Source organism: Strigops habroptila, chromosome 8, assembly GCF_004027225.2.
Source record: "Strigops habroptila isolate Jane chromosome 8, bStrHab1.2.pri, whole genome shotgun sequence".
Classification (NCBI taxonomy): Eukaryota; Metazoa; Chordata; class Aves; order Psittaciformes; family Psittacidae; genus Strigops; species Strigops habroptila.
This window is the reverse complement of record NC_044284.2, coordinates 42,276,433-42,294,961: the sequence shown is the minus strand read 5'-3', so window position 1 is coordinate 42,294,961 and position 18,529 is coordinate 42,276,433. Positions and strand designations below refer to the sequence as shown.

The 18,529-nt window shown below is 47.7% G+C and overlaps 1 long non-coding RNA gene across 1 annotated transcript in view; it reads right to left on the bottom strand.

Annotated features, from left to right (window-relative positions):
- The window catches only part of LOC115611887, a 110,333-nt gene that overhangs the window by 61,127 nt on the left and 30,677 nt on the right, over positions 1-18,529 (bottom strand). The window lies entirely within an intron of this gene.

Here is an 18,529-nt window from a genome sequence, read left to right as displayed (position 1 = left end):
AGAGGACTGCGGTTCCTGCAGGGAAGGCTGCTCAGCAGGAGGTGTCAGCCTGGGAAACAAAACAATTGTTTCTCTCCCATCGCTTTGGTGGCACTTAGAAAATTGCGGGGTGGGGGGAGATGGCTGACTCTGAACCCGGAGGTGTGCCAAGGACTTGCACTGAAGGACAGGGAGCAGACTTCACACCTAGGCATCGTTGCAACACCAGCCGCCCATCATGTCAAGCGAAAAGGAACAAGTATCCTTCAAGTGGCCGTTTCCTACCGGGCATGCCCTGCAGGGTAAGGAAAGGGACTTCTGAGCCCTCCTCCATTAGCTGACACTTCCCACTGCACTCCCCCTGTGTGCAAAGCTGCAGTCACAAATCATGGGTTTATTTCGTCTCTTAAAAAACTAAAAGGATGCAACCGTTTACAATGTGATTTCCTTAATTCTCAATAAAGGATCCTATTTGTTTCCTCCTCCGTAAGTCACCTCTGGCTTAGCAGTGGGGGAGCAGGACAAAGGGATGGCTTGAGCTAACACTCCAGTGCCCTCTAGCAAACATAGCTTTTGCTTAGCATCCTCTTTCACAAGAGCATCAGAGGACTTCATATTCTGTGTGGCCATGTGGAGAAAATCCTGGTGAAGATTGGCTGTGCTGTTCTGCCTGCCAGTCAAATGGGGATCCAAGGTGCAGAAAGACTGAGCAATGTGCCAGACACATGCACAAGCTGAAGAGCACCAGCTCCCCAGAGACCCAGCCCACCAGATCACCTATGCTTAACACCCTGAAGATTCCAGCTGGGCCTGTAGGTATAATTTTATATAACACACAGGGAAAACTGCCTGCAAAAAAAACAGTCTCTGTATTTGGCTTACTGGGAGAGGAACTGGGTTCTGGGCTCCTTCTCAGTGCAACAAAGTGGGATGCACCAATATCAAGCATGCATGTATTAGAATGCCACATTTAGTCTCATCTCCGCTGTTTAGAGCTACCCAGGCCTTGCCTTTTGCCAGCAGGAGATGCCACAACATGGCTCTTCACTGAGTAGAAAGTGCTTGGAGGTGCTGCTTGTGAACAGCAGACTCAGAGGGAGAAACCAGCAGAGGCATGCACAGAGCAAGTGATAATTTCTGTGCTGTGCAATTACAGCTGGGAAGGAGTAAACCTCTGGTGCACAAACCTGCCAACAGTTTACTGCCGACAAGGAAACAAAACCGACAGTTGACACTGGAACAGCTACTGATACCCTGTAATCATCTTAAAAATAGGCTCTTTGCAAACCTGCTTGTTACTAGTGAGAACATATGCTCTTTTTAAGGAGGGGGGGGTGGGTGGAGAAAAGCCTCTCAGCATCTCCAAAGCAACATTTGCATTAGCCAGAGCAAGTGTTTGGTGAAGCAGAAGCTACAAGCATCTTCCCAGAACTCGGTCCAGTCCAGCTGGATGACCAAGACACATTGAGATCCTGCATTACTACAGCACGTCTCCCAGCATCAAGCACACTTAGTCCTCTGAGTCCAGCAGCAAGTGCTTGCAGTGCTATTTCAGAAACCCAGCTTATTCTGGTTTATTACATACATAGCTGTGTTGCCTAGCACAATGCTGTGTTCACTACCCTACTCCTGCTGCACTGTGGCATGGAAATGTCCGTTGTCCTGACTTCTTCTGCATCTCAGAATGAAGTCTTCTGGGCTCACCGAGGTCCAAGTGTGACCACGGCAGTGAGACCGCACCTCTCTGCTCATTCCATAGTCCCTCCTTGGTGCTGCTCAGCCCCATCATCCTGCTCTCCCACTCAGGACTCTCTGAAGGGAGGCGTGTGACATTCTCCTACATCCATGTTCCTCCAGTGGCTAACATAGAATCATAGAATAGCGGGCTGGAAAGGACCTTAAGATCATCTAGTTCCAATCCCCCTGCCATGGGCAGGGACATCTCGCATTAACCATGTCACCCAAGGCTCTGTCCAACCTGGCCTTGGACACCACCAGGGATGGAGCATCCACAACTCCCTTGGGTAAGCCATTCATTCCAGTGCCTCACCACCCTCACTGTAAAGAACTTCTTCCTTATATCTAATCTAAACTTCCCCTCTTTAAGTTTGAACCCATTACCCCTTGTCTTACCACTACAGTCCCTAAGGAAGAGTCCCTCCCCAGCATCCTTATAGGCCCCCTTCAGATACTGGAAGGCTGCTATGAGGTCTCCACACAGCCTTCTCTTCTCCAGGCTGAACAGCCCCAACTCTCTCAGCCTGTCTTCGTACGGGAGGTGCTCCAGCCCTCTTACCATCCTCGTGGCCCTCCTCTGGACTTGCTCCAACAGCTCCATGTCCTTTTTATGTTGAGGACACCAGAACTGTACACAATACTCCAAGTGAGGTCTCACAAGAGCAGAGTAGAGGGGCAGCATCACCTCCTTCGACCTGCTGGTCACGCTTCTTTTGATGCAGCCCAGGATACGGTTGGTTTCTGGGCTGTGAGCACACACTGAAGCCAGCTCATGTTAAGCTTCTCATCAACCAACGCCCCCAAGTCCTTCTCCACAGGGCTGCTCTGAATGTCTTCTCTGCCCAACATGTAGCTGTGCCTGGGATTGCCCTGACTCGGGTGTAGGACCTTGCATCTGCCATGGCAACCCCTCTTCACAGGGCTACAGTCCATACATAAACATCAGACACAGCCAGAGACTTCCCATTGCTCAGACATTAAGCCATGGTGAACCAGAGTGCTGCATCTCCAAATGATGCCACCAGACACCTCCTGAGTGATGGAGCAACTCCCAGTGCACAGGGAGACAATAAACCCCATCAGCTGCATGAGACACTGCCCTTCCCCAGGCTCCTGGTGCACAGCCTTTACTCATGGTGATTAGTACTCCTTTTAACCACAGCCTCCAGGATTCCAGCTTCTTTTCTCCCAGACCAAGGTAGATAGAGGAACACCATCTCTGAGACAAGTGCTCTGGAGTCTTACACTAGCCTGAAGCACTTTTTGTCACACAGAGCTGGATGACAGCACAACCCTGGCCCAGAGGCTGTGGCATCTCAGAAACTGATGAGCGTAAGGTATTCTCATGAAGGATAGGACAGGTCAGGACTAATCCAGAGTCCATCAAAACAGAGACTTCAACCAGAATCTGGTCTGTTCTGGGTTGGGTTTTTTTAGCTTGATTCCAGCACATTTTTGTCAAATATTGAAGACAGAACAATATCCATCCAGAAAGGAGGGAGGGCTAGTTCGGTCCCTACCACATTCAACACAAAATTCACCCACCTGCAAACTGCTGTCTCCTCTGTGCTCAGCACATCAACACTGCAGAGAAGAGAGGAACAAACATTCCCTTGTAAATGGATTTCATTTTGGTATGAGCCACTTAGAGACTATATCCATTTCAGTTTGGGCAGGGATCCAAGGTTAACGTCCCTGCTCTTGTTAACAGAGCTTTGCTTGCAAAAGCCCATCAGTTCAGTTTTACATCTTATTTGGAAAAGTCAGTGCAGTGTTACACTGTGCACTTGGACAAGGGGAGAGGAAAGGCAAATCTTGATGGGGCTCTGCAACTGCTGTAGCTATGAGTAGCTTCCCTAGAATTTCCGGGCACGTATCACTGGTCTCCTGTGTCTCCCATTCATCAACACGGACATCACAGACTGGTATTGTACAGTCCTAGGGTGTTCGGCCCCAGGATTGTTGTCTCCACATGGTCGAGGAAGGAAGACCTCCACCAACCAGGCTGAACATGCAGCATGAGGGTGGCACCCTCCATCCAGGATCACAGCAGCAATCAAAGCAACACATTCCTTTAGAATTCACGTTTATGTAAACTGTGGCTTCCCGGTTCCTGGATGTCACGTCCACATATTGCTAGCCAAGTTCCCACGATCCTTCATTAGATTGGCCAGGCAAGTTCAGCCTGTGAATGCTGTCCTGCCTTGCAGCCACCATGGAAAGATCATAGACCATGCCTACATGCAATGATGTCCCAGAGCAGCAGCTGCAAAGTTGATCCAGAGGCCATCCTGTCACAGAAGGATTTCAAACCCCAGCATCTCTGGAACAGCAGGCACAAGAGTCTACCTGCAAGTTAGGAACTATGGTAAAAGCTAGTCTGGGTCTTCAGCCACCTTGAGACACCGCAGAAAGCAAGAGAAGGGAAGCATGTTCTGAGTAACAAGGAACAGTCTTAGCTGCCATAACTTCCAGCCTGGAAAGGATTTGGCCGCACACCAGCAGCCACCTTGCCAATGGGAGGCTGTCTTTACTGCATAACCCCAGCACCTGAGCAGGAAGACAGCTTCTTCACCCAGGGCAAATGTACTAACGGCTTTCACTGAGGCGTTCTCAGATTAGCTCCCAACAGTCAATACTGCCAGCATGAATTATTAATCAGTGTGTCATTCAGCCTCAAAAGCTGATGTATCCACACCACACAGGAAAAAACCTTTTAGCAACACACCCGTGTCAGCAAGCCCAAGGCGAGCTTGCCAGGCACTTTCTCACACCTCCCCGCGGAGCTGCTGAGAGCCTGCAGGAGGAGACTTGCTGGTGGTCTGCTCGCTGCCATCTCCAGCAAAGAGCCATGACGGCCCAACGCGCCTCCTCTCCCAGAACCAGCTCCGTGCGCGGCTGCATTAGCTCAGCACATCCACCTGTCATGCAAGTCACTCGTTTGGAAAATTATTCTGCTGGAGCATCACTGAGGACACCTTGCCAGTGAAATATCAGACAACATCAGGCAGTGTTTACTTGCTCCAGTGCAGATACTACACATTTATTATTTACACTTTGCAGTGTATTTTTAGAGTTATGTCAATAAGACTGAGAGTTATCAAGTGATCTGTTTGCAGTCAGTCAAAAGCTGCCACGATTCCCAGTTTGCCTGAGGAATTTTAGGACAGGGATTTACTATTTCACATGGGCCTAATCTACAACACAGGAGACTGGGGATCTGAGAGACATCTGTTTGGTTTGAGGTCCTGGAAATCCAAGTTTGCATTATTTACCTCCTCTGCTTCCTGCATGAGCGTGCTCCAAGGGGAACCAGCCCCAGGGGGAAAGGAAGGCTGCTGAAACAGTGTAATAACAAAGCATAGATGATCTACCTTGGTCCCAAGCATTTCAAGAGGATTAATTTTTATAGACTGTTCCAAGTGTACTAAAAACAACAGTGGGAAAAGTAGGAAAAATAATTAGGCCAAGCTGAAGAGGTTGTCCTACTCCCTGGTCATGTTTGGAGACTGATAAACTAAAATTGATGCACTGGATACTAGGCTTAGCTGAAAAGATCCTGTTCATTGCTCATTTGTGGTGAACAAAAGAGAAGATGCAAAGTATTTCCCAGGTGACATCTCCTGGGCTTTGAGCTTCTCCTGAGTACAGGAGCTCCTTCGTGTGATACCAGCTGCATCCTGCCAACACAGAGCCATGCAGGCACCATGGCTTCCCACATGTCTCCCTGAGCTGGAGGTCAGCTCTCCTACACAGAAACCTAAGAGGAAGATGCAGCCCATCCAGCCTGGAAGAACTTTAGACAGGCCAGCAAGTCAACAATTCCCCACACATGGGGAACATGGATGGATCTGGAGTGAGTGTGTCACAGCTGTCTCCCCTGCAGATGCCAGCTCCTGTCCTAGCCACTGTCTTCTTCCATCTTTTCTACTCTCTTTTGTCAGAGGTGGGGAAAACAATCAGCATTTCCAACCTACTCATGGCATAAGCCATGGCATTATTCCCCTTGCAAAGAGCTGTTTAACAGTAAAACTAGCAAATATCCTCCCTGAAACCTGAACACATTTTAAATTTCTTCTTTTGAGCTGCCTTTTGAAATAAAATATGTATATCTAGAGCTAGGGGAAACAACTTCAGAGAAGTCCATCTGATGGTATGCACTCTAGCATACCATCCCTGTGTTACTTTCACCAGTAACAGACCAGTCACTATTTCCCACTTCCAAATACGGACATGATGGACCATTGCGTGCCAAAGAGTGGTAGTTATCCCAAAGAATTTAAGACACTGTTCAAGAGCCCAAATTAATAGCCAGGCTGCAGGTGGCAAGGCCTGCATCATCTCTAGCAGCAGCTCTCTGATGTTGAAAGATTAGCCAAGGTCCTCTTCCCCATTTTCAAGTTTTTGATTATCAGAACTGCCTTCATAGTTCTGGCCGAAAGACCAAAGCATCCAGCCATACATCTATACAAAGCCACTAGGTATTTTAGGAGCCATGCGAGTCCCATTTTCACAATAGGAAAGGTTTAAGAACTGGCTCCTGAAAAGTCCCTCTTCATCAATCCTTGGGCTGGGCTGGTTCTAGTATCCAATCCAACTCTGCAGGTCGGCAGCAGAGATCTAAATTCTTGGCCCAGTAATGAGTGCCAAGGCAGTTGTTTTTATCTTATTCAGTCAACAACAACATGGAAATCAATTTTTCCCAATCTCAGTTATGGCTAGAAATCCATTCCTTTTAGGCCAGCTACAGGATTAATCTATTGAATGGTTTGCAGGCATTTTGCTGACATACAAACATTTGAAGAATACATTATGCTTCCCCCCTCCTACTATAGCATTAGTGCTTTTTTTTTTTTTTTTCCTGTAAACATCTTTGTTCAGGAATCCATGAGACAGGATGTGGAAATGCATCTCTGTCTTGCAAACAAGCCTCATGCCTGCAAAGTTTTGCACTGCACTTATGTGGCCAGTGCTTGGTGACTTCAAATAAAGACCAAAAACACCTAGTGATGTACAAGACATGCCAGCAACACAGAGAATGTACTGAACTGCCTTTGCATAGCCAATACTGAACAAAGCATCAGCAAGTGTAAATGATGTAAATGATATTAATTCCAACTTCAGTGGAAGTCTTGACCTAAAGAGCTGTCAGTCTAACAATTAGTCTCCTCTGCTGGCTTCACAACATCAGGACATTCATGTAAAAAGCCATCTCATCTATTACAACAGTATTCTGGTGCAATTCAGTGGCCAGTAAGAAGGGAGTAGGTGGCCATAGTTCATAGAACGGTTTAGGTTGGAAGGGACCTTAAAAATCAGCCAGTTCCAACCATCCTGACACGGGCAGTGACACCTTCCTGTGTCACCAACTAGACCAGGTTGTTCAAAGCCCTGTCCAGCCTGGCCTTGAACACTGCTAGAAGGTCTTTCCATAGCCTCTTCTCCAGGCTGAACAAACCCAGCTCTCTCAGCCTGACTTCATAGGAGAGGTGCTCCAGCACTTTGATCATCTTTGTGGCCCTCCTCTGGACTCACTCCATGAGGTCCACATGCTGGGGGACCCAGAACTGGATGCAGTACTCCAGGTGGGGTGTCACCAGAGTAGAGGGGGAGAATCCCCTCCCTTGACCTGTTGGTCATGCTCCTTTTGATGCAGCCCGGGAACACGGTTGGCTTTCCGGGCTGCGAGCACACACTGCTGGCTCATGTTAAGCTTCTCATCAACCAACACCCCCAAGTCCTTCTCCTCAGGGCTGCTCTTAATTCATTCTCCTCCAGCCTGTATTTGTGCTTAGGACTGCCCCAACCCAGGTGCAGGACCTTGCACTTGGCCTTGTTGAACATCATAAGGTTTGCACAGGCCCACCTCACAAGCGTGTCAAGGTCCCTCTGGATGGCATCTCTTCCCTCCAGCATGTCAACTGCACCACTCAGCTTGGTGTTATTGGCAAATTTGCTGAAGGTGCATCAATCCCACTGTCCATGTCGCTGACAAAGATGTTAAACAGCAATGGTACCAGTACCAACCCCTGAGGAACTTGTCACTGGTCTCCACATGGACATTGATCTTTTGACTGCAATTTTTGGAGTGTGACCATCCAGACAATTCTTTATCTACCAAGTGGTCCATCTGTCAAACCCATGCCTCTCCAGTTAAGAGACAAGGATGTCAGGCCGGACAGTGTCCAATGCTCTGCACAGGTCCAGGTAGTTTATTCTCTTCTATTGGAGAATTTCATCACTTGCAGTCCTTACTTTGGTCTCCGGAATGTTTCTTGCCCTATTTCAGCAGGATTGTAAGATACTCTGCAAACTACTTGGAAGAGTGTGTTACATTTAATGAGGTGCTGAATTTAATTTTTTTCCCCATTTTACAGGCATGGAAATAAATGCAAGTTTTCATCTTTCACCAGCATAAGCAGCCCTTCCTGAAAACACTGCACTTTCAACACTAGAACCTTTTCAGCTCCCAGAGAGTTGTTTCCCACTCAAATCTGGGGATACATTGCCCTCAGTTCCCGTATCTGCACTTCTCCATAAGAAACAGAATCTGAATTTCCATTTGCCCACTATCACAGCTTTTCCACATTCAGTCTCCAAATGTCAGGATTGTTTGTAAAACTTTCCACAGGTGATATATTTCAGGACAAAGGCTAAAATTTGTTTTAAAATGTTCTTCACAAAATTTTATCTGGGCAGCAGCATTGAAATGGGTTTGGAAGAACAGAGAATGATAAAGCAATTATATCCCATGCAGCTGGACAGCAGAAAGTGAGTGCATCCATCTAGCCACAGCTGTCCTTTCATCCTCCAGCATCCTGAGTCCAACAGACTGTAGAGATCTATTTCCCACCACTGTGGAAGGCACCACAGGTATTTCTGATTCAGAAAACACTCTCTATGCTATAATGTGTTATCCTGGCCAGAAGGGACATATCTAGTTATAAAAGTGTGGTAGCCCTGCTCGCTTACCTACAAAAAGACTCTACCCTCCAGGGCCATAGGGAGAGAACAGAGCTGCTCCAGAGCTGTCCCCACACCTGAACACCCTGCCTGATGCAAACAGCAGTGGAGACCTCAGCATTCATACAGGAAATCTATCCTTTTCTTCACCTTAAAATGCAATGTATGGAGGTCAAGCAGAAAGGAAAGCAAAACAATAGCACAATTCACTCAGTAGCCATTCCTACTGACAGCTGATCCCTGCTCCAAAACAGTCAGCTGACCTTGATGACTAGGTGGTACTTCATTCACCTGGAATGTCACATTGCCCTCTATACCTCCTCTTAAGAGCTCTCAAGCTGCCCATGAAACATATCTTCAGGCCTGTCCCCATCATGGTGCCCTCCTTCCCCCACCTAATCTTTTTCTCTTGCTGGGCAGAGGTGAAGACAATACAGTACTTGCTTTTCAGCTAAGAGCTAATCTCTGTAAGTGGATTTATATCACACAACTCCCAGCAATGCATTCCCTCATGAGCCCTCTGGATGGTCTCCAGCTGCCATCAGCAAGAATAAGTCAAGACTGAGGTGAGTCCCTCCAAACAGCATGGCTGTAGGCTAAAATAAGTTGTTTCTGGCTATCCCTTGCAAGTCTTTAGTGCCTACACCAGCCTATAGTCACCAGTCATAAAGCACGAAGACACCTACATCATTCTGGGAAGCAAGTCCCCTTGTAAGGGAAAGCAATGTGCAACGTGCCCATGCTGTGCATTGTCTGGAGGGGAGCAGGGTACGCTCAAGGACTCCTTTGTACTACCATGTAGCATCACTGGAGAGCTTCCATCAGGTTCTCTCATCTTGCCAGGACATCTAAGACAGATCCACAGTAACTGAATAATCAATTAATCCTCCTGTAGAGCTCCATTTACATAATGAAAACGTAGCCTCCCAATATACCACTATTTTTCACTTGTCTAGACTAATATATCTGTCCTGCAGTTGGAGGGGGGAGACCTAACACAGCTTCTATTACAAGTGGCAGAGTTCCAGCTGAAATCACGTGGTGGCAATAAAACTTCTATTGATTTCATGTAAGCATTTAACCCTAGCAGAGCATGTATTTCTCCAACAGCCCACAATGGACTCTGCGTCCAGCAGGCCAGACTGAATTACAGTTGCACCTCACATGGAGCCTGGGGAATCTCTTCCCTTTCTCTCTAGCTCTGGAAGAAGTCATAGACAAGCAGAAACTAGACAGGCTTCACTGCACATTTTGAAATATGGCAACTAGTTGGGATATTTCAGTTCAATACCTGCAATTTATCTCAGACCACAGAGGTAGACCTCACCCTATAGACCTCGATATAAAACAAAGCAGCTATAATTCTAGATCAAACTCATTTAGCAAGTGAGGGGTTGGGGTCTGTCCTCAGAAGTTGTCTCCCAGATGGAAGAGTAGGACCAGTGGTGCCGAAATAACCCTCCTTCTCCACTCTACACAGCACTGGAAAAGCACAAGTCAGTAGACAGCAGAGATTCTAGACTTGAATTAAAGCCCTTAGTCTTCCTTCAACTTTCACCTCTGTAAATAGGATATGAAGAGCAAACAATAAGTAGCTCACAGCAGGGCCCATTTGCAGGCCCTGGCTCCCAGCCAACCTAGACTGGCTGCAGATGGGCAATCAGCAGAGAAGGCTGAGGTTCAGCTGCAGTCCTTGGTCCTGCCACAGACTTCTGCAGGTCAACAGCCAAATCATTCCGAACTTATCTCCAAGCCCACAGTCAGGTCAAGTCTCCCCATTAATCCCAGACATTGGAAGGGAACCGAATATCTGGCCTCCTCTGCCAACAGCACAGCTGAGCCACTAGAGATAAAGAGGCAAAGCTTTGTCAGACCTTCTCCTGGACAGGATGGTCTCCATGTGCAGTCTGGCAAGTCCTGAACCAGCGTGCAAGACTCCCATTGCTTAGTAACAGCACTGTATTTATAGAAGTGTGGTTTAAGTGAGCATGCTCTGCGCTCCTCTGCTTGCTACAGGTTGTCTCTTCAGCCTGCAAGTCTAGCCAAACTCGTACATCTTGCCTGAAGGATCATTGTGCTTTGTTGATGACAGGGCCACCTAAAGCAGACCAAATGACTTCTGGCCATTCCCATGACCAGAGTGCACACACAGATCAGCTACTAATTGCAGCAGCCTAACATTGCAGCTGGGAGTAAGGACACTGATGCCACACCATAGGGTTCCCCACAACCAGCTGACAGCAATGCTGAGCACAACTTGAACCCATCTGGGCAAGCAACTGTTCTGCTAGTGAAGACAGCTCCCCCAAGGCGCTGGCCTGACCCAGCACCACTGTCAGATGAGACAAGATCTTCAGAGCACACACAAAGCACCAATAGCATCTCACACATAAGCCAAGGCTACAGCGTGCTGAAAGCCATGAACTGCCACACTTAGGGATACATGGGTTGGCCAGACCCTGTAGGGACACGACAGCCACCATGCCAAGTGAGTGTCAGGGACACATCCTAAAAGTCTCTCATCTCCTCCCACTCAACCAAGCACAAGGTCAGGAGATTTTGCTTCCTGTATAAGCAAATACCAAGATTTGCCTTGACATTTGTAGGTCACCAGAATCAAAAGACTTTGGAAGCGGGGACTTCAAAATCCTTGAAAGCTCAGCTATTGCCAGCACACCTCAGTTTCAAGCTGCCGTGTTTCCTTCTGGCTTTCCATGTCCCCACAAAATCCTTCTCCCTTTTGTCATGGGATCAAGCTTCTCACATAATAACCCTCTTTCCCCATGGGATGAGGGAAACTGATTGCACCAGCACTAGGATCTCTGCTTCTTTTGACCTTACAAACAGAGCCCAGGTACTGCTTCCACAAAACAAACTGAAGCAAACACATCTCTGCTCTGGCCCAGGTGAGTTCTAGGCCTGTTTCTTCTCTAAAGCCACCTCAAATGTCCTTTGATGAGCCCAGGTCTGTTTGATATTCACCATCCCTCTAGCTCCTCAAAATGGGAATTCCAGGTTTCACAATAAAGGTCTCTTAAGCTCCTCTCTGAGCTCCCAGGGAGAATCAAAGTACAGAGAAAATTAGATTTCCACGGCTAACTCCTCTAAATTTCTTGCAGAAGCACATCCAAGGGTGGCACATAAGGGGGTACCTATCAAGGTGTGTGTCTGGTGGGTTTTGGGGATTTCTTCTGCCAAGCTCTCCCCAGGCAACAGTCTCAATGTAGAGGTGACCACTAGGAGCCATACCACAGTACTAACAGAAGAGCAGGATCTCCCTGCTTCCAGGGCATCCCAAAGCTTCAACCATGAGAAGAGCCCTAGGCTACTGTGACCTTGTTCTCATACAGGAGGACTAAGGCCTAGAGTTTTCCATTTGTCAGGTGTTCCTCTGCATAGTGCTACCCAAGGATGACAGAGAGCAAGTCATTTAGACTTGGCGGGCCTGTATGTTCCAGGCATACATTTTGGCACAGACTCCAAAATCTGGGATGCCAATATCTTCCTAGATAGCAGTCATGCTCTTCTCTGCTGCTTTCAAAGCTTTCCCTGCTTTGCCCCTCATGTCCCACATTCTCCCTGTGGACTGTAGCAAGCATAAAGATAGCTCCTCTTTACCATAGCTCAGAACGGCTGCCTAGCACAACAACTTTCTCTGCAGGTCAGGAGCTCTTGAGAACAGCTTACATCTGGTATGACACTACATTTGGAGTCATCCCCGCTCCCAAAGGACAGTCTGAGCCAAGCTTATGTTACCAACACCAGAAGCATGTTCCCCACTTCCTAAACATTGCATCAGAGCACACAGTGTCAGAAGCATTTGGAAATGCATTGAAGCTGGCTTTGCATATGTGTGTCAGAGGACACGCACGCATCCCGTCTGGAAGCTAGAAGAAAGGCCATCTGCCTTTCATTGCGAACTGGTGACGGTCACAGATTCTCCCCGTTGCTTTGGCTACTGCATGCTGAGCTGTGCTCAGCTCCACAGCGTGCTCCAGAGCCACCTCCTGGCTGAAAGGATTACAGTCCTGGAGAAAAGCAAGGGGGGGCGGATATAAAACTAACAAACCCAAACACCAAGCCCCAAATCCCAGTCGTTTGATTCACACCTGTGATGTCCCTCCATATCAGGTTTCAACATCACTTCGCTCCACAGACACCACCCTGCTCCCATTCCTAACCATGGCCCAAAATCTGGGACAGTACAGGGATCTTACTGCTCGAGACAGTTTTGCGTGCAGTGCTGCCTGCCTTACCACCCTGGTTCCAGTGCAGGCATGGCTGGTGTATGTGTTCACCCCTGACTTTCATCCAGATGCCCAGAGTCACAGGCAACTGGACACAGATGCTGCAGTGTGTGCCCAGCACACCATGAAGAGGCATGGAAGGTGGCTGGCACCAAGCAAAGTAGAACACAGAGACAGAAGCTGAACCTTTGTATTCAGTCATGCAAAGGCTGGCACTCTGCTTTCCCCACCATTTCCTCCATCTCGACTTGCCTCATGGGCAGTAGAGACTCTCCCTACTCCTCCAGCTTAAAATATTCATCTGTTTCAGCTACTTCTGCATCTGTTTACACCAGGGCTCTTCCTTCTCTGCAGAAGGTCTGTGCCATTCCTTTACCAAGGTCTGCTCAGCTCAAGTCACACTGGGATGGCCAGGAACTGCTCCCTTCCAGATGACAAGAAAGGACAGGAAACAGTTACCCCCAAAAAAGGTCTTTGGTCCATCAACATAGAACAGGAAAGAATTCTCTTAGTTCACAGGACCAGACCCTGCTATTTGACAAAGCCTGGTTTCCAACAACTCTGTGCAAAACATCCAGGCAATTGAGCTGCCTTGAGGAGAGCAAAATGCACTTTACAGGAAGAAGTGTCCTTCCCCAGTCCTATCAAAAGCAGTTGAAGAGATTACCACCACATCCTTCTCTCTGATGACCAGGTAATGCCCTTCACACTGATGCTACTTTGCACGACAAAGGGTACATTACACAACTCTGGAAGCACTGGCTGTATACAGATGCCAATTAAAGATTTAAATCTAAGTCAAGGTTGTGCACACACACAAAAAAAAACCCCAACCCTGATAAAACATTATATTGAACCCTCATAAAAGGTTTTCCCCACTGTAAGGGTGTTAACATTAGCTTAAGGAAGGGTTACAGCAATTTATAATGATCTCTAGCCTGGATTTCTTTCCTCTTAACCTTCTTTCTTCCAAGATGCCCCTGCCATTTCCAGCTCATCCAGACCAATACAGAACAATAAACTCAAGCATTCTACATGATCCTCAACATGAGACCAGACTGATGAGGCAACTATAGACCTCAAAAGGTCTGACCAGAAGAGACAATGCACAGCTATAACCCCACTGCAGGGAAACTCAAAAGCAGACAGAAATCTACCCACAATGTACTTTTCAAACAGGTAGAAATGCACCAGACGAGCAGCTTAGCCAAGAGTGACACTAGAGTCCTTATGATGTAAAATCTCTTCCCATGTTGCAGCATGTTGACCTGACAACATGCCATCAGAATTTTAAATTATGCATCTGAAAACCCTTCTCCCTGTCAGCAAGCGTTTGAACCTGAAGCGAAGCCGGCAGCAGAGAAAAGCAGACAGGAGAGGTAATTACCCACGGTCTCCTCCAAGAGCTGACAGAAAGCAGGCCCCATGCTGGAGATCCTGGCCTCATTATAGGCTCTCCTGGAGGCTGCAGCTGCTCCTTTCCACGGTCAGACGTGAGCCACAGTGTTTCAGAGGGGAAAGGAGCACTCCCGTAAGCTCATTAATGGCCATGGTGTTCATGCGCCATAGCACAACCACAGCCATGCTGGTGTTTGAAGCTGGAGCCCCAACACTGTGCTCAAACTTAGAGACCAAGCAAAAACCAGCCATGAAGTTGGCTTGCTCTTCACTGCGGCATTTCTAATACGATAAGGGGCTTTCTCCTGAGTTAATGTGTGTTTTAGAGCTAACAGAAAGTAATGGAGCAAACTCTCACCCTTTCCTCATTAATGGCAACAAGACAAAACCTGCAAGATTAGAAGCCATACCAACTTCTGCAGCAGCGGTACATCCAGGGAAAAGGATATTTTGCCCAAGAGAGCTGCCACTCCACAAAAATCAGGATCTCTCTATGGCCGCACAAGCTCCTCAGCCCTTGCCTACATGGGGCAGAGTCTCCTTGCGGCCCACAGAGCCTCCTCCCACATCGCGGGACAGCCTCTTGCCATGCAGCTACCAAGGAAAGCAGTTTGCAACAGTGTGGAAACAGAAAAGTCCGCAGGCTAAGACAACTTGGCTGGCATGGCACAGCCCCTCCTGTGCCTTGAGACTAGTAAAGCGCAGTTTTTAACTGGCAGACAAACCTCTGCCCAAGGACTGGTGTATTATATGCTGGCCTCAGGGAAGCTGACCCGTTATCACTCTACCTAGAGAAGGAGCCGTTCCCCGCTCAGCCCCTGGCCAGAGGGCGGCTGTTGCTGTACGGACAGATGCTGGATCATCGTGCATTACCAAGCCCTGCAGTGCTAGCCTCCGCATCAAACCAGCACTCCTGTTTGTGTCCTGCAAGCCCACAGATGAAAGCAAGCATACTGGCACCTCTTCTCTTCCACCACCATGCTCACAGCCCAGCTTTGCCCTTTCACAGTTTTGCACCGTGTGTCTTCAGGACGTTTCCAATGATGACACTTATGCACCTCAGGCCTCCAATTTTGGCAAGGGAAACCCGAGCTCAAAGCAGCACCCCATCTGCCTGCAGCCAAAGGACTTGCAGCATCAGTGATCTGAGCTCTATTAGCTCTGGCTGGAGCCTCCTTCACATATTTCTCTAACAGCCTCTCCTGGCAGTGATGTTTGCCAACCTGCCAATCCCAGGGGACAAGAAGGTAATTCTAGTTCCATTCTCCCAAGCTGCTGCTGCCCATCTCCCCAGCCATGCCTTCACAGGGAGGTTGTGAAACCCCCGTGAGGGATTGCTGCCCAGGGAAGGGCTGAGCCACTGAGCCCATTTCACAGAGAAACATCCAGCTGGACATGAACTACAGACCCAGACAGCAAAAGGTGACCTGTTCCAGGCACCTCGACCCCTTCCTAGCAAAGGCTGGCCCAGGGAAATAAGTGTCCTGAATAGCAAAGGAGCAGGGAGAGAGACATAAATGGCCAAATCCTGCACAGCTATAAGAAAAGCCCTATTCCCATTTACTCCAGGGGAAGAGAAATCAAGCCTGTGAAGCCACTTGAATACCAAAACAGAGGTGCAATGATGATGGAGAACTCGCAATACACATGTTCCCTCAGTGTTAACTGCCCTTCTAGCTGGTGGTCCAAGCTGAGTCACTGTGGAGCCATGGGCTAGGGGATGCAACATACCTCTCAGTGAAATGATGCTGCAAGACTGCAGCAAGTCTAGCTCTTTCCACAAAGCCAGGAATGACTGTCTTTGCCTCCAAAAGGTCCACTATTAACTAGCAGCTTTTTTGGGGAAAATACAGGCCTCACAAAAACAAAACCTGTGGCATCTCCCTAGCACAGCAAGCAAACCCCAACTCACAGTGCTGGCACTGCCTGCCCTTGAATCCAGGGAGCGCAGGGCAAAACAAGACAGAGGAAAGATATGTCAGGCTGTTTAGCTCCCCACTCCTGAGGAAGAGGACAGGAGGGGAATGTGTATGCATTAAAAGGGTAATGTTGGCATATTGTAGGCAGCAATTTTAATGACACCTAATCATAATGCTATAGAATTTTGGAAAGGACATAAACCCTTTGGCTTCAAATGACCTTTGAAAGACAGAAGAATAGGAATAAGTCACCACCCACAGCCACCCACTCTACAATTTCCTCCACCTTCCACTAGAACACCTAGTGCTGGAGCCATCACGAACACCGGACTGAATTAAACAGATTTTAGTGCAACTCCTGCCACCCCTTCATGCCTAAATAATAAATATGGCAAATAATTTTCTTTCTAACAGGCCTTTTTTAAGCTGAGAGCCATTTACTTCCTCTTCCTCTCCTCTTACCAATTCTTTCTCTCAGCCATTTTTTCAATACAAGCCAATTTAGTTTGGCAGCTTAGTGTCCAAGCACCAACACACAGGTACATATGCCAAGCTGCACAGTCTTCCCTCTACCCTCCAGCTCTCATTACATTCAAGTCTACGCTATGTGTGCTAACAGATTTCCCACCAAGCTCAAGGGAATGAGATCAGTCTTCAAATGCCTCCAAGAAAGCCTCGTATTTCTCTCCACTGCATATCCCATGAGGATCTGTTAACGCAGGCAGCTTCTGCTGCCATCCTGGTTGGAGCTGTGCTTAAGGAGTCTTAAAATGGAGCATAAACTCCTGCCTCCTCCTCTGGAAGTACATATCCTCCTAGTGGGGTCGGTGGGAAATTTCACACAGAGTTAGGTTTAATGTTTTGAATATTCTGAGGTTTGTGTTCAATTTCTCATCATAAAGTTTTAATGGGAACTCTGAAATTGCCAGCTTTTCTGATACACCTTCAGAAATTGTCTGTCTATGCAAAACTTGGTGAGGTGCATCCTGATTATATCTGGGGTACCGTCTACAGTTTTTAGTTTAAAAAAGAAAGCACATCAGATATGCAAATTCTAGCAACATTTTTAAGCACAATGTGTCAACATTTATCCCACGCTTGCAAGCGTGGTAGCCTAAATCCTTGGTCATGGGATTATATGTATTTGATAAAGGTGATTTTGTAGCTGTCTTCTGCAATGCGAGGCAGGGAAATGAGGACATACAGGGCTCAGCTGAGAGCTGCCACAGGCTAAAACCCACTCCCCCACAGATCACTCAGCCTCCTCCCTTTGCCATAAATACCACTGCAAAACTCTTGGAAACACCTGGGAATAAAAGTCTTTGTTGAATAAGCTCACTGCTATGCTACCTAACAAGCTCCCCAAAGCAAATCCATGTCTTCTCCCCAGAGACCTAAACATTTCCAACCTAGTTGACTCTATGATTCCATGAGCAGAGCCATGGAAGGAGGATTGCAAAGAGACACTAAGGTGGCTTTTCTTCACCTACCATTACTTTTAAGGACTGGATCTGCATACAAAGTCTAGTCCTAAACAGTCAAGGTCTTTAAATAAAAGCAGAGGTGAGGAAGGGAATTTTAAGAAGGGGAACAAAAAAAAAAAAAATGGAAAACAGGAGGAGAGTGGGAAGAACTAGAAACTTAGAAACTTAATTTGCTCAGGGAGAAAAAGTAACCTTGGTTTTCCAACACGTCAGCTCACACAAATGTCAGATGAGGAGAACATGCCAAAAAGAACAACAAACCCCCAAAAAACCCCACAATTTATTTAAAAGACAGGATGAATTTTGTAAAATAGAAACAAAAGTGATGATTCCTGTTCTGAGATGGGATTTCTGACCCCCTGCACATTATTTCCTGGATCTGGCCCTTCCTCTTGCATAGTAAAGGACAGCACATCTACTCTACCCATTTTCGCCTTTACCCCATTTTACATTTTCCACCAGCCCATGCCCCCAGTTAACAGTCATAGCTCTCAGCAGAGCTTGCTGAGCTGCAGAAATGCGCCACAGCAGGTCTGCATGGCTTTTCCTTGGGCAGCAGTGATACACGCTCATGAGGGCACAGCTGGATCACAGCGTCGTTCCTACCCCTGGCCCACACTGACACAGCATCAGCCTCAGCTAGGGACCGGGGATTTTCTAGTCTCTACCTATCTGCTGACCTTGCTCAGTGCTGATCCCTGCAGAATTCACCAGTCTGGGCAGCAGATTGGAGTGCATTTCACCATGTATCCCTGCACCACCCCAATCCAGGCAGTGCGGAAGCCTTCCCAGAGCAGTGCTG